This window comes from Balaenoptera physalus (genome assembly GCF_965194825.1).
Source record: "Balaenoptera physalus genome assembly, chromosome: 13".
In the NCBI taxonomy this organism is placed as follows: Eukaryota; Metazoa; Chordata; class Mammalia; order Artiodactyla; family Balaenopteridae; genus Balaenoptera; species Balaenoptera physalus.
Window position 1 is genome coordinate 68,822,038 of NC_138892.1, and position 13,616 is coordinate 68,835,653.

Here is a 13,616-nt window from a genome sequence, read left to right on the forward strand (position 1 = left end):
AAAGTCCACATAATTTTAAAAAATGGATCAGTGGGTCAACGGATCCATTGAGTTCCTTTGGATGGAGAGGCAGGGAAATTTGCTGGAATGGCTACTGCCCAACTGACTGCTGCAGAGCAGGAGGCCGTGACCTCCCTTCCCCAGCCACGCCACCAGAACGACTGTCCATGAGAGCTCTGCTCCCTCCTGCGCTGTCTACTCAGCTGTGCAGCAACAGGCTGCCTGCCACAATGAAGCCATTCTTTAAGACCAGCTAGAGTCCAACCTGCTCGCTCAAGGTTTTCATAGTTATGGCTTCCAGTTGGTGCTCTCTTCAACACACCATCCAGCCATTACCGTTTCACGCATACATCTTGTCTTCTCAGGTTGACTGCAACGCCATCAAGGGTAAAAACCATGTTTCTTCTTCTACCACATGACTTCCGGTGCTCAATAATGATAGCAGAGCAGGTACTCAATAAATATTTATTAAGAAGCAAGTGAAACTCAACTTCAGCTTTCATTTGGGCTGAAGATGTTAGTATCAATTTTTCTGTTCAGCATCAAGAGATAAGAAGAGAGAGGGAGAGAGAAGAAGAAACCTGCAGAGGCCTTTCTGTCTGAGAACATAGATAGAAGTCAGGTTGGGTTGGCTCTCATCCATCCACTCGTTCAACTTGCCCTACAAGTCCTCTTAAATCCTGCCCATTCTCTTTGCTTGAACAACCTACAAATGCTCTTTTCTTTTTCTTCCCTTGCACAAATGACTAGGGCAATTGTCTGCTGTTGGCACACATTGTGGTATGACCACATGTTTAAGAATCATGAAACCCTACATAAGAAATCAGTCCCTAAATGAACCTTTACCCAAATCAACAGGCTCATTCCTGCAGCAGCACGACTGTGCCACCAAGTGGACAGTTTTTGAACAATTCAACTCGTGAACTGGCAAATCAATTTGGAGCTGGAGCATGTGTGGCCAGCTCCTTTACAGAATTGCAAATTTTATACTCTGCATTCCTATACCTTGGATTTTTGAGTAATTCTAATAATTGCTTCACTCAACTTCTTGAAATTTTATTCTCTTTAACTCCTACTTGATTTCTTTAAGAAAATTCCTAATGAAAGCATTGTGACATACAATATCATGGGTACTTACTTTTTATTTTACTATATTTTGGGAGAAAATCCATTCTTCATTACCTTTGGGTGAACTTTTAAAAGGTTAATCCTATTTCCTAAAGAGGTGTACTTAAAGGGTGTGACCACATATTTAAGAATCATGAAACCCTACATAAGAAATCAGTCCCTAACTGATACACGTTGCCTATGTGTAGTTTTGATGTTTGAGATTTTCTGGAGTTAACCTATCTTATTGTTCAGAACATCAAATAAGTGGTGCTGGAACAATTGGACATCCATATACAAAAAAATGAACCTCAACTCTTACCCTGCCACATATACAAAAATTAACTTGAAAGAGATGTGATTATCACAGATACCTCAAGCCTCAACTGGCTGCCCAATTTGAGAAAACCCTTGAAGAAACAAGACAACTCTAATACACCTTACTCTCTCCTACTCACCTGAGGCTAAAGATCTCTCACCTGTATTTTCTTCAGCAGAGCCCCAAATAATGAATTTCTTTCTTTAAAAAAGAATTTGCCATATTTAATGTTTAATTTTTCTAAAAGTTTATCTTGGCTCTATATAACTTAGAGCATATTTTGTTCTGTATGAGAGGATTGGAAAATTTTTGAAATTTTGTATCATAAATTACTCATAAAATGTAGGCAAGTGCATTGGACCAACAGCCAGGAGATCCGAGGAGTGATCCCAGGTCTGTTACTAGCAATCAGTGTGGCCACAATCGTCCTTAGTTTACACATTTGTTAGGTGGTTTCCTTTTAAAACTTTGTGTGTTTCTAAATTTTCTTTATTGAGCTTGCGTTATACTGTTAATAAGGAAGCTGAGTAGGATCACTTAGCTTCCTTCTCTGTCTCTTATTTGATGTTTTTCATGATTGTATATATTTGCAAGTTAGTATCCCCACAATTTGAACTTCTCGCTTAAAAGCTATTATTCTTGAGCTCTCAGATTAATTTTGATGAATACTTCTGGAAAACTTCTCAGAACTATATATTTCTTTCAAATTTGCTAAATGCCTATTACAACAAATGTATTTCTATATTTTTGCCAAATTTCAAGTTTAAGTAAGAGTTTAAGCATTACATGCCCTAGATGTGTCATCTAAAAACATCTCTACCATTTTCCATATAAAAAGGCAGATTGATTTCAGTGTGCTGTGCCTTGGGCCACCATGCCAGGGGATTACACAGGATCTGTAGTTATAAAGTTACTGTAAAGAGGCATCAAAATGTAGTGCGGAAGCATTGGACAAGCAGCCAGAAGACTTGGATTTCATCCCTCTAAGCACCTGATTATGGGGAAAATCACTGAATGTGTCAGAGCCTCTGTTTCCTTATCTGCAAAATAGTGATAATAAATCTGGCTGAACACATCTGGTTGTTTTAAGGTTCAAGTGAAATAAGGTTCAGGGTAGGATGGTGAAAACTTGGAAGGGCAGCTCTGATGGGAATCTGTCATGTTGTAGGAAGAAACTAAGGAGGTTAGGAAGGTTGGGAATAGAAGAATAGAAGAATCAGGGATAATTTAGAACAAGAAGCAAAAACTGATGTTACCTTCTTTTGGGACGGTCAGAGCCATCAGCTTTTCCGGGTCCCTCTCTCCTCCTTGTGGGAACGATGGGAACATACATGATCTTGTGCTCACCATCCATCTAGTACAGATAACAGGAAGGGAGAGTAAGTTGGATGTCATAGTCTAAGGGTCAATAGACTAACAGCAGAATGAGGAGAAGAAATAGAACAAGAAAGGAGGAGAATGGAATTAACACTACATTATCACTTGTGGCAAGTCATGATGTGTATGCGATCTTTTTACACACAGGGATGGCTTCTGGGTTCCCAGTGGTAGGAATAGACACTTCAATTGATGAGTATAAATTAATCATTAAAAAAGTAAAACGACTAAAGAATGAGGAATGTTCTATTAAACAAAAAACACTAGGACTGTATTCTTAAAAACTATCAACATCAAAAAAAAAATACACAAAGATAAGGTGTGAGAATGTTCCAGATTAAAGGAGGCTAAAGAGACATGACAACAAATGAAAACACCCAATCTAGGCTGAATCCCATACCAGAGGAGAAAAAACAATGCTATAAAACATTATTTGGTTAATTGACAAAATTGGAATATGGAGAGCAAATGAGTTAGAAGTACTATGTCAATATTAAATTGACTAAAGTTGAAAACTGTACTATGGTTATGTAAGCAAACATCCCTATTCTTAGGAAACACTGAAATATTTAGGAGTTATGAGCCATGATGGATGTAACTTATCTCTAAATGGTTCAGGGAAAAAAAATATATTGAGAGAGAGGGAGGGAGAAAGAGAGAGTGAGCAAGTGGGGTAAAATGGTATAAATAGGTAATCTGGGTGAAAGGTATATGTATATTCTCTGTGCTATTCTTATTTGTGCAACTTTTCTGTAAGTTTGAATTTATTTCCAAGTTAACAAAAATTTTAAAAAGTGAAACAAATATTTTAATGAGGTCCTCTATTCATTCTCATCATTATTTTTAGTTATTATAATAACTAAACATCTGCATGGCTCCTAACCATTTACAGAGTACTTTCACACATTTTATTTATTTAATCCTCATTAAGAAAGCTCCATTTTAGGGACTTCCCTGGTGGCGCAGTGGTTAAGAATCCGCCAGCCAATGCAGGGAACACAATCCAGGGTTCGAGCCCTGGTCCGGGAAGATCCCACATGCCGTGGAGCAACTAAGCCCATGTGCCACAACTACTGAGCCTGCGCTCTAGAGCCCAGGAGCCACAACTACTGAGCCTGCGTGCCACAACTACTGAAGCTCGCATGCCTAGAGCCCGTGCTCCACAACAAGAGAATCCACTGCAATGAGAAGCCCGAGCACCACAACGAAGAGTAGCCCCCGCTCACCGCAACTAGAGAAAGCCCGAGTGCAGCAATGAAGACCCAACGCAGCCAAAATAAATAAATGTTAAAAAAAAAAAAAGAAAGCTCCATTTTAAATGCCATTTGCAGCAGCATGATGTAACTAGAGATTATCATACTAAGTGAAGTTAAGTCAGAAAGAGAAAGACAAATACCATATGATATCACGTACATGTGGAATCTAAAATATGACACAAATGAATGACTTTGTTGTTTATCCATCACACAGGCATAGAGAACAGACTTGTGGTTGCCAAGGGGGTGGGGGTGGAGGAGTCCTGGGTTGGAGTTGGGGATTAGCAAATGCAAACTATAATATATAGGATGGATAAACAACAAAGTCCTACTGTATAGCACAGGGAACTACATTCGGTACCCTGTGATAAACCATAATGGAAAAGAATATGGAAAGGAATGTATATATGTGTATAACTGAATCACTGCAACAGTAACAGTAGAAATTAACCCAACATTGTAACCAACAATACTTCAATAAAATAAAAATTTTGAAAAGTCCCATTTTATAGATTAGGAAACTGAGAATCAGAGACTTCTTGTGAGACCTTTACTAAGTCATCTTTGTATTTTCACTGCCTTGCTCAGTGAATGAAGGAAGGAAGGAAGGGAGGGATGATGAACGGACTTGCCCCAAATTATAAACCTAGAGTTGCATGGGCAGGACTGAGACTCAGAGGTCAGTACCTTCTTACAACTTTGCAGCTATCAAACACCATAAAACACACTCAAATATTAGACCAGGATCAGCCATTATTTAATTACTCTTTGATGATTCACAAGTTACGTAATCTCACCGTGCCTTAGGCTAACTTTTATGTATGCCATTTATCATCCTGTAGCTAACGAAAATCACAGTTGGAAAAATGTTAATCAAATCCTGGAAGAGTGAGACTACCCTGCAGTAAATTCCAATATATTGCTTTTACCGGTGATGCTATTTAACCTAATAGAAAAAAAAAAAAGATCTTATATAGACATTTTGCTTAAACATGAGAATGAAAAGATGTTATCAAGATACCTATATTGTTCATTTTGGTGGCAAATCTTAGCCCTAATATGAAATTTTGTGTATTGTTATTTTGAGCTGTTTTTAAAAATATTTTTAGTATTTTTTTCCAGCTTTATTTTCTGCGTTCAAAGTGAAAATCCTGGATAGCTAAAGGAATTTGCTCTAACGGGTGAAGAAGAGACATGTTACCAGCATCAGAAATGGTTTCTGGGAACAGGTTATTAATCTTCTTGGTTTTAATCACTGAAGTATTTTTTGACATTTGTTGAATTTGGTTTCTTTTTAAAATGCAAGCAGTTACTAATTAAAAGCAATAGCAGCCCAAGAATGAAGAAAAACAGAAATGTTAAGAAGAAGAATGGAATCCTAGGCACTGGTGCTGGGAATGATTACCTGGTCTAGATGTACCTTCATCTGGGCGATGAAGAAAATTTGGTGTCAGAGGCAGCTGTGGGAATACGTCATGACCAGGTCTACTTTCATGACTGGGGCTTTAGTCAGCCTGTATTAACCTATCTTTTATTATGTGGTAATGAATCTAAATCTGGATACTCATGAGTAGAGGGATGTCTTTCAGTTGGGAGATGACAAGGGTGTCATCTGGGGAAGATAGCTGGCCATTTGACGAAGCCCGAAAGGTGATAAGACAACTGATTATGACTTATTAATCACCCCTCCCTGAGCAGTCCTTTGGGACAAATAGACATGGCTTATGACCCCTCAATCTGCATTCAGCTTTTCATCTCTTTTGTGATATGTTGTATCGCCCTGCTCATCAGTAAATTGAAAATCAGATGCAAGTTGATTCTTGATGCTTACCCAAAAGAAAATGGTTTAAGCAGTTATCCTCATACAGATTCCCATTTGCATATTTCATAGCAAGAGAATCTTCTCCTTTGCGTTATCCATCTTCCGTGAGTGCTTAGTTTGGTATATTAGACCTCATGCTAAGGTGAGCAGACAAGCCTATAGGCTTCAGTTTAGGGAGAACAAATTTACTCCTCAATTCTTTAGTATATTTTTATTGAGCACCTTTTTTTAAAAAAAAATTATTTCTTTTATTTATTTATATTTGGCTGCATTGGGTCTGCGTTGCTGCGCGCGGGCTTTCTCTAGTTGTGAGCGGGGGCTACTCTTCCTCGCGGTGCGTGGGCTTCTCATTGCAATGGCTTCTCTTGTTGCGGAGCATGGGTTCTAGGCGCGTGGGCTTCAGTAGTTGTGGTGCATGGGCTTAGTTGCTCCACGGCATGTGGGATCTTCCCGGACCAGGGCTCGAACCTGTGTCCCCTGCATTGGCAGGCAGATTCTTAACCACTGTGCTACCAGGTAAGTCCTGTGTCCAAATTTTAATACACAAATTATAATCTATACATGTATCACTATGTAATTATTTATTATATAAATTATTTATTTATTTATTATATAAATAATAATTTATTATAATTTATTATATAAATAATATTATATTATTATGTATTATATTATACTTTATTATGATTTTATAATAATATATATTTATTATATATTATAATTTAAGAAAAATCACATTATATACTTTAAAAAATCAGTATTTCATTTTTCCTGGTCATTTTGAGTGATAATTTTTTAACAGGAAATCTTTATTTTTGCAATAAAAGCAAAACTTTGCAGCAAGTGGAGTGTAAATTACACATCTGTACTCATACAACAGTATAAAATTATATTATGCCAACCCAATTCTTTACTAAATGCATACTAGTATTTTCTTTGGCTTTTTTCTTTGTATTTTCGTCATGTAGATAAGGAAGAATATTTTCATGGAGACACCTTACTAAATATTAATAGAGACTAATCACTACCGGTGATGCCCATACTGCACCTTACACCCAGAGCACATGTCTTTGTGTCTATTATTCCAGGATGACTCTTCTTTTTTTTTTTTTTTTTTGGCTGTTATAAGATGCAGCTTTGTTTAGTTTTAAGTTTCATTCATCTAAGGAGCTCTTTTCCATTTTTTTTCCTGTTGCCCATATTATGCCTTAGTTTATTTAATAAGAATTCTGTGTAGAGAAAATGGAGAATTATGGTTTAAGTGGAGATACTGGGATTTGCATTTTCCTGGTGGTGGCAGCACTGCTTTTGCTTTCTGTGTCCAGTACAAGGAGGGCCTGAATTGAAAGCAATCACACTAAATTGAGCATTTAGGGGAACTTTGAGTACGGAATGTTTTGAATGAATTAGATGAACAGAAATGAAACTATCATACATGTACAGTAAAGCAACTTCATTTTAAGAAAACCAAATAAATTAAATTCACAAAAAAATTGATTTAGGGATGGCACATATACATTACAAAAAATTGCAAAATTCTTCCAATAATGAGCTTTTCTATTAAATTTACATTTTGATATAGGCATTTAAAATTTTTACTTACGCACACCACAGGAAAGTACTGTATGATAATAGAATATTTTGTATGACAATTATTTTGTATGATAATAGAATATTTTGCATTTGATAGGTTTTTGCAGTTCTCAAAGCCTATGACTAGGCCTCATCTCATTTACTTCTTTTACCGACTATGTGTAATATTCTACAGCACAGGAAACACAACCTAGTATAGAACCTGTAACTTCTAATTCAGCACCCCTTTCACAAAACTCCATTCCTGCAAAGGTGTTATTTTGGTTTTTTTGTCTCTTAATTTTTTTAGTGGAGGCATATGTCGATTGAAAATAAGATAAAACTGTTTTGACCACCTGGCTGCATAAAAAAAATTGTGCATTTAGTGCAGAATATGGAGATATGTATTTGAACTCTTAAATAATGGACATTTTGTAACACATTTTAAAGTTATTCCCCTTTTATTTGAAAATGTTTTAAGCAAATCTATTACATCCACATATGGTAAATTTAGGATAGATGCCAATCTTCTTAAAAAGTTAATGAACACATTTTACTGATATTTTATCCTATATTCTGGAGTAATAATTTGACATTATTTCTCTGTGTAATGAAAATTATTCACTCATCACTTTATGCCATGCCCATTGATTTCTTTTGAGAAAACAGTATAAGCGTGACTTTGATCCAATAGTTAAAAGAAATAAGCATAACACACAAGCAAAATGAGCAGAAAATCTGTGCTCAACGTCACCACTTTGATTTTATAAGAGGGGCAGTGGCTAATCTTATTCTGTCAAGAAAAAAAGGGGGTGGAGACGTGCAAAAGCACTGCACACTCAGGTGATGTGTCTCCAATATCAGTTGCTAAAAACTGAGTGCTTTTAAAAAATTCTATGTAACCGGTGCTTTGCCCGTAGCTGGAGCTCAACAGTACTGATTGGTCAGTTAGCTGACTTTGATAGGTTATTGATTTGGCTGGTTTAGTCATTATCTGTTTTCCTATTTGCTGCCTGGTTGGTCCATCTTTTATCAACTAGCTTCAGGCTAGGCTTTTCCTTTGAAACAAACCTTGTAATCATTTCGGTTTTTTGAAATGTCCTAAAAAAGAGCTTTATTTTTGAGCAGCAGAGATGGCAACTGTGACCGGATTTCCTGGTCACAGGAAAAATAGTAGCTGCTCTGGGATTAGGAGGTATATCAGCGGCATCATTGTAGGAAGGCAGAGTACACCAAGGCCAGCCTGCCGATTTCTCCCAGGAGATTTGCTTCTTTTGTCACCTGGTGTCTGGGGAGAAGTTATTAACCCAAAGGAAAGTGTGACTGATGTGGCCCCTCGCCTCTTGCTCTGCCCCGTCTCCCAGTTCTTGAGCCATCTGCATGTCCATCTGTCCACCTTTCCAGGCTTCTCCTGGCCTCTCGCATTCTACTTAACCTTGGCTACTCTGACGTGGTGTCCCATTTTCCAAAACCATTCCCATGTCCATGTCCCACCACCCAAGATCAAAATGTTATTTCAACAGAGACTTTGCTAGCTGGTTGTTAAAAGAGTAGCAATTAAACAAATTCATATCAATATGTACAGTAATCTTTATAAGGGTATTAACATTTTAGAAGAATAAGTTTTTAAACCAAAAAATAAAGCTATAATGACAGAATTTCATATCAGTAAAGACGTGTTTAAGCCAGGAATCTTCCAGGTATTTATTAAGTGGAAGTTTATTCTCATTCTTATTCTATCCAAATTTTTTTTTTTTAATAAATTTATTTATTTATTTTTGGCTGTGTTGGGTCTTCGTTTCTGTGCAAGGGCTTTCTCCAGTTGCGGCGAGTGGGGGCCACTCTTCATCGCGGTGCGCGGGCCTCTCACTGCCGCGGCCTCTCTTGTTGCGGAGCACAGGTTCCAGACGCGCAGGCTCAGTAGTTGTGGCTCACGGGCCTAGCCGCTCCGCGGCATGTGGGATCTTCCTGGACCAGGGCACGAACCCGTGTCGCCTGCATTGGCAGGCAGATTCCTAACCACTGCGCCACCAGGGAAGCCCCTCTATCCAGATGTTTTAAAGAATGAGAAACAGTTTATTGGTATAAAAGCTAATGAGTTGCTTATAAACCGGTGCCATGCTTGGTCAACTTCTGCTTGGGCCTGACAGCCTTGTAAATGGTTAAGCTGCCTTGTAGCTTACTCAAGAGAATATCAGTAATTTAATTTATCACCTTCTTTCTCTGATATGAACAAAGGAGGTGATTAACGTTCTGGAATTTGCACCAGAGAGATGTTAAAGGCAGTTTCTGTCTTTTGCCAACTGCATGGCCTTGGGCAAGCTACAGAAACTTTCTAACCCACAGCTTTCATATTAAACACATGTAGTCAATGTGTGTGATTCCTGAATAGGGAAAATTGTTAATATTCCCAAATATGTGTATAAATTTCAAGCAATTTGGGTCAGAGTGCCGTTGTTGTTATTGTCATTGTTTTTAACTAATCAAAATAATTCTAAAGTTAATATGGAAGAAAAAATGTACAAATATTGATAAAAAACAAATAGTGAAGGGTACGTTGCCATACCAGATAGCAAAACTTCTTATATAGCTACTACAATCAGAATAATATGAATGTTGGCTCAGGAATGAACAAATTGATCAATGAAACAGAACAGCGAGCACAGAAACTGATTCAAGTATTCTCTAAAATAAGAACTTAGTATATGGTGATCCTTACATTTCAGTTTAGTGAGAAAAGGAAGAATTACCTTATAAATAGTGTTAAAGTAATGGAATATTCACCTGGAAGGAAAAGGAACTAATAGATTTGTATCTTACAACAAATATAGAGAGAATATAAGACTATAATGAAGGTGATTATGAATCTTTGGGGTATGGTTGAAGCATTTATGGTTGAAGCATTTAAGCAAATACAGAGAGAATATAAGAATATAATGAAGGTGATTATGAATCTTTGGGGTATGGTTGAAGCATTTATGGGCAAGACAGAAAAATTCACAAATCATAAAAAAAAAATGGACAGACTTGACTATAGAAGCCTACAATTTCTGAATGGCAAAAGGCACTATTACAAAATTGAAAGACAAATGATAGACTGGGAAAGAATATTTACAGCATATATGACAAGGTATTAATTTCCCTAATATACAAGGACTCCTACAAATGGGTAAAAGACAAGAAATATAATTGAAAAGTAGGTAAAAGACGATCTAGCAATTCTCAGAAGGATGCAAATAGCCAAAAAAACATTTGAAAAGATGCTGTACCTCAGTGGTAGTGAATGATATGCATATTAAAGACATGAGATACATCACTTTTCATGTATCAGAGAGGCAGAAATTTAAAAGAACACTGATCAAATCTACTTTGGCAAAAGTGTGGGGAAAATTGATACCTCTTAGGCACTCTTGGTGAATGTGTTAATTGTTGAAACATTTTTGAGAGTCATCTGGTAAAATTAAATTTAAATGTGCATATCTCTGACCTAGAAATGCATTTCTAGGAATCTAACTTACATAAATCAAAGCAGAAGTTTTAAAGAAAAAGCTGAGTGAAACTGCATATAGCTGTATTTAAAAAATGGATATCTCCAAACCCTGGAAATGCCCTGAATATCCACCAATAGGACAAGTATTGAATAGATTATTATTTATACATACTACAGAATATTATGCAAATATTTACATAGGTTTATGATTTAGAAAAATGTCCATTATATATTATGAAATGAAAAAAGCAAGGGACTAAATAATATGTGTAGTATGATTGAATTTTTATAACAGAAAAATACTACACGTGTGTGTGTCTAAATATAAGACTAATATGTGGTGTGGGTAAGTGTGTGTGTGTGTGTTTGTGCAGGCATCAAAAGACTTATGGAAGGAAACATTACAAAATGTTAAAAGCAGAGGAATGGAATTGTATTACGGGAGGAGACCCTTAAAGTTTTATATTTCTATGTTGCTTGAATGATTACACAAGCCTTCGTGACTCTTATGGGTTGAATTGTGTCCCCACTCCAAATTTATAAGTTGAAGTCATAACCTCCAGTACCTCAGAGTGTGACCTGATTTGGAATTAGTTACAGATGTAATTAGTTAAGCTAAGATGACATCATATTGGAGTAGGTGTCCTTATCACTGCTGTCCTTATAAAAAGATACAGAGTCAACCACGTAAAAGAGGAAAGAGAGCGCAAAGAGACACAGGGAGAAGATGGTCATCTTCAAGCCGAGGAGAGCGGCTTGAAAGCCATCCTTCCCTCACAGCCTCAGAAAGAGGCAGCTGTTGCTGCCAACACCTTGATCTCGAACTTCTAGCATCCAGAATTATGAGACAACGAATTTCTGTTGTTTAAGATGCCTGGTTTGTGGTATGTTGTTATGGCAGCCCTAGCAAATGAATATAATTACTGTGGAAATTAAAAACCAATACAGTATTTTTGAAAAGGCAAGGAATACGAAGTTTATTCATTCAAGAAACATTTATTAAATACCTATAATGTGCTAGGTATTCCATATTAATTCTTTCACTTAATCTTCCAGAAGTGATAGAGGAGAAGAATTAGTGTCCACATTTTACAGAGGCTCCGTAACTTTTCCAGTGTCGCACAGTGAATAAATTGTGGGTAGGAGTCTGGCTGACTTCAGTGCCTGGGGAGCAGCTGCTTTTCTGTGCTCAATCCCACTGCTGAGTGCTTGATCTTTTCCTTGTCCATTTCAAATCTTTAGTGAGCATTCAGGAAAAAGTTAGTCCTCCCCTGCACATCTCTATAATGTCAACATGAAGCACAGAATAAAAATGCCAGATTGACATTGCCCATAATAAATGATACCAAAGTGGAATGATTTTATGGCATCTCCTTTTATTGTATTGTCTTGAAGGGAAAGACAGTGAACAATGGTTATAGCCTTTTCTCGGTTGTTCCCAACATTTCATGTTCATTTTTATCTTGCCAGTTGTCTAAGCTATAGAGCTGAAATAAAGGAAGATGGAAGAAAGGAATATTTCAGAAATCATAAGACAATAATAGATATGTGGTTTGGCTCAATGACATATTTCAAAGTTTTATTAAGGATAAGTCAAGGAGAAAACACCTGTGACCTTGTGATACAGATGTTATACTTTCCAAATCTTTTAGTGTAGGGTTTCTTTGTTGCTCTAACTACTTGGAAAGGGCACTTTGATTACCTTGTCTGTCAATTCTAGTGATAGCAATTATGCATGTTTGGATGCTTATTATTTTATTGTATCATTTACAGAGAAAATTCACCCTTAACATCCAGCTCAATTATCACTTTCTGTCATACTCTCTCAGGTCAATTTGCTGTACCCTCCTCTTTGCACTAGTAACACATTTTAGATACAGAATATATAATGTGTTCTTAACAACATGTATTCTCTTGTGCTATTTATGTATCCGAATCTCTTGATAAATTACAAATTCATTAGGGTTTGAGGCCACTCAAGCTCTATGTTTATTAGCATCTCAAAAACCGTCACGAGAGCAGAGGGAATTAAAGGTACAGGGTGGGGCTTCCTTGGTGACGCAGTGGTTGAGAATCCGCCTGCCAGTGCAGGAATACGCGGGTTCGGGTCCTGGTCGGGGAGGATCCCACATGCCGCGGAGCAACTAAGCGGGGCGCCACAGCCACTGAGCCTGCGCTCTGGAGCCCGCGAGCCACAACTGCTGAGGCCCGCGCGCCTGGAGCCCGTGCTCCGCGACGAGGAGTGGCCCCTGCTCGCCGCAGCTGGAGGGGGCCCACACGCAGCAATGAAGACCCAACACAGCCAAAAATAAATAAAGAAATTAAAAAAAAAAAAAAATAAAATAAAGGTACAGGGTGGGTTAACAATGGGATCGCCGAGAAGTGTCTTCACCATCTGGGCCTGAGACCACCTCATCGTTCATTCTTCACATGTACTTCACTTCCAGTTGGCATAATCACAGCTCCACAGCTCAGTGGTTTGCATTCCCTCCTTAGAATGTATTCTCTTCTTCCCATCCTTCTTTTGCCTCTTCTCTCTTTGGCAAAAACCAGTTGGTAGTAGTAATATCAGTATCATTACTAGTACTGGTAATAGCTAACACTTACACAGCATTTATTATGTCTGGTACTGTCCTAAGTGCTTTACCTGTGCTAAATGACTTAACCCTTCGA

At 37.5% G+C, this 13,616-nt stretch overlaps 1 long non-coding RNA gene across 1 annotated transcript in view; it reads right to left on the reverse strand.

The window, feature by feature from the left end:
• Positions 1 to 13,302: 13,302 nt before the first annotated feature.
• The window catches only part of LOC309641923, a 72,108-nt gene continuing 71,794 nt past the window's right edge, over positions 13,303 to 13,616 (reverse strand). The window contains exon 4 of the long non-coding RNA XR_014252860.1: positions 13,303 to 13,480. This is a non-coding gene — a long non-coding RNA (uncharacterized lncRNA). The remainder of the gene's footprint in view (positions 13,481 to 13,616) is intronic.